Source organism: Nuphar pumila, chromosome 6 (genome assembly GCF_984573655.1).
Source record: "Nuphar pumila chromosome 6, dmNupPumi1.hap1.1, whole genome shotgun sequence".
Classification (NCBI taxonomy): domain Eukaryota; kingdom Viridiplantae; phylum Streptophyta; class Magnoliopsida; order Nymphaeales; family Nymphaeaceae; genus Nuphar; species Nuphar pumila.
In genome coordinates this window covers 84,043,009-84,046,621 of record NC_143254.1, presented here as the reverse complement: position 1 = coordinate 84,046,621, position 3,613 = coordinate 84,043,009, and positions in this window count along the sequence as shown.

Sequence of the window (3,613 nt, the reverse complement as noted above, 5' to 3'; positions counted from 1 at the left end):
GTATGCCCTATGATATGGAGCACATGTATTCGGCAAACCATCTGTATATATGTGTGAAAATACATATATCCCACTGTGTGATTTAGGCATGGCAAATGTGAGATCTAGTAGATACTATGACTTAGTATGTGTGTGCGTGTGTGTGTGTGTGTGTGTGTGTGTAGGTCGTGCATATCAATTTTTTGTTCATGCTATAAGTTCCTGAAATTCAATATTTTTAATCAGTCATGTTTATTGTTTTTGCCATATTGTAAATTTTTGAAACTTGCATTTCTATCAGCCATATTATCTTTTGACGTAAAAATAAAATTTGTGTTTATCGATGTTTCTTCTATCGTGAAAATCTAGAATCTTTATTTGAACTGCTATGACAATGATTGTTATAAAACATTTATTCAGTGGTTATCGATTTTTCTCATATGGTAGGTTGTGATTTTCATTTTGTCAGCTCATATTATTGCCTGAAAAAAAAAAATGGTAAGTTCCTGGAGAATGATAGGCAATATCATTCTTCAGGGGAATATGCATGCACTTAGAAACAATTCATGTGTGTAAGCATAGGCGTTCTGGTGAAAGGAAATTTCCATATGGTCTGGAAACCTATGTGAATGCCAAAGGAAAAAAAAGAAAAGAGAAACCAGAATTACTTGAAACGTTTTTGTTATTGAGAGTGTAAGACGACTTTTTCAGAATCTGGATTTTTGGTGAAATGGTCCAACCGGTGTTGGTTGGGTCACACAAAAAAGGTGTAAACATCCGATTATTTGTTGTTAGCATAATTGTTTCCTGAAATGGGTTTATATAGAAACAGAAAAAATGTCACAATTTGTGACTGGAGGCTGACTCTGAATTGGTTTCAAATGCATATTTGCAATAAGCAAGTTAAGCCAATGTATTTTATAAAAAAAAAATGATACATGTGTCAAAGATTTAAAATTTGTGATTTAAGTAATTGTTTATGAAAAGTGCCATGACAAAATTCGGTAAATTAGAACCTATATGTCGTGAGCCAGTTTGATTTAAAAAAAAATCAAGGTTTGATTCATGTTTTGAATATATTATTAGTCCTAATAAAAACCAACAACATTAGTCTTGCTTATGTGTTTTTAAATATGTGGGTTTAGAAAATAAAACTATAAACTAAAATAAAATACTTATGGATGACCGATCGGGCTTGTCAACACCCAGTCAGCTACCTGTACCATGACACAGCCACTGTTGTGCCCTGTCGCTCACAACAGACTCATGTTGTTGTGCTAAATAGTGGCAACATTGACTTAACACTACATGGGTGTTGTTGATGGTAGGCACTGCGAGCGCACCATGTATGCACAAGATTGGTAGGTATTGTCAGTGCATGTCTCCTTAGGGTGAGATGTTGCAGGTTTAAAAACACAGTGGTACAGTTAATAACAGGTGGGGGACCGCTTAACCCCGGTGTGCCTTTCAATATAAAAAAAGAAAAAAAAAAGAAAGTAAAGGTTTACCTATAAATTTTTGGTTTGCCGATGCCATAGTCGACACTCCCTACTCATAGTGGAGAAACCGGTTGGGTGCACCTCCCTGATGGTGCACTTTGTTACAACTGCATCAAGCTATAGGTTGAAACATAAAGATACAGATGTATAACTGGAAAACGGTTGGTTACATCCAGATTGACTAAAAAAAATGTGATTGGTCGACTGGGGTTGTTTTGCCTCAAATTCGGGTGGTTTGGTATAGTCTTCGTTGATGCAGCTACAAGGCTTTTAGAGACCTTCCTATGCCTAATTGTAGCTACAGCAGAATTGCTACATGTCAATGGCTCATTTCAACCCGACCACAGTCGCAAGAGTATAGGTATATGTACGCATATATTAAATCCTTTTTAGAGAGGCCAAGGTTTGATGCAACCTTTTAAATGGTAAATGCTTGAATTCGCAAAACCTTAATTTTATGCATATTCTTGTTTTATTCAACAATTTAAAGATATATAGAAATTTGGATGGTTTTGGCTATCATCGTTTACAGATATACACTTTTTGCAAAAGTTGCATATTTCGCCTTTCATTCCCTAAAATGAATGTTTCTTGCATTTTTGAGTTTGTGAAATATAGAAAAAAGGCAATTTCACATGTTACTTTCCCTTGAAATGATATATATATATTACATTGGAAGTTCACTACGAAGCACATACTCACAGTAGGTCTGAAACTCACTAAGGTAGAGATACTTTGGTTATGGCACACCTCACTGCAGTTCACATGTTTAAACAACCTAATGATTTTATTATCTACGTAAGGAAAGAATGTTACGTATTGATGAATATGGCAAATGAGTGAGATAGCAGTGATGTATTCATATTGTATATGGTTTTGTATGTATCCTGTTGTTAAATGCATATATTTATTATAATGGCTCAATTAAGGAAAACTACAATAGCATGGTGGTACAATATTGAAGCTATGCATACAAAACTCTTGTGGTTCCATGTGGGCACTTATGATACAAATTGATTGCATGGTGTTCGCATGAACATGATTATTTTCATGTCCAGTATCGATTTGTATATGCTTGTTTTGCAACAATTAGCTAAATAAAAGGCATATGACATGCCATGATCATGTTAAAGCTTAAAACTGAGCTTGCAGCTTTGCAGAATTCTTATAGTGCCATATGAGCACTTATGAAATATTAAAATTTGGGATATGTCATGTGGTAGTATAACCAGTGGGCTACGATATGTATACCCTAGCTCAGAAATAAAAGCTAAGATAATGCACATACAAGTACTTGGCTCGGGTTCAAATCATAATTCTGAAAAACTATATTGGTGCCTATTGCACGCTAAGTTGAAAGATGTGCATAAACTGAGATCACCCCGAGTGTGGGTTGGGATTTTTGGAAATCCCTTATGGTGCAATGACTCACACTAGAAAATAAACAAAATACAATATATGCACATATAACTTAAATATGGGATTATGGGTATACCTGAAAGACTATATTACTGGTTTTCCCAAGATTTTGGGTATACCTGACAACGGTATATGTTACTAGTTTCCCATGTCTGAGTACACCTGAAAGACGGTGTATGTTATCAGACCCATGGTCTACCTTAGAGAGGGTAGATGGTACAAGCTCCATGGGATAGTTTTGTTTTGTGAGAGCAAGGTGTCTCACCCGGTCTCCAATCTTCGGAGTTAAAAGGCCAAGACTACCAATGTGTCCTAGGTGGTAAATCCAAGCCTTCTGCAGAAGTTACAGGGTGCATCCTAAGTCTAGTCCTAGACACTGGGGAGTACTCTCTCGATCACAGACCATCTCCTTTGGATATCCGTACGGCTAGTCATACGGGGTATTAATTGGAAAAGCATAACAAACCCCCATGTGGTCTCGGTCCGCTATGATGTCGAATGTCTGTGCATACCCACAAAATAATTAACAAGAGAAAACATAAAGTTATTACACTTCTGAAAGTCTTTAAGTATTCACATAATGATTGATGTTGCAATTGTTAGAATCTAAATGTGATTCATTCATATGGTGTGTCGTTCATTGATGTCTTTCTTTTATGTAATGGATCATGAAATGCTTGAATTTAGTGAATTGTACATTCAACACTAGTTTAAAT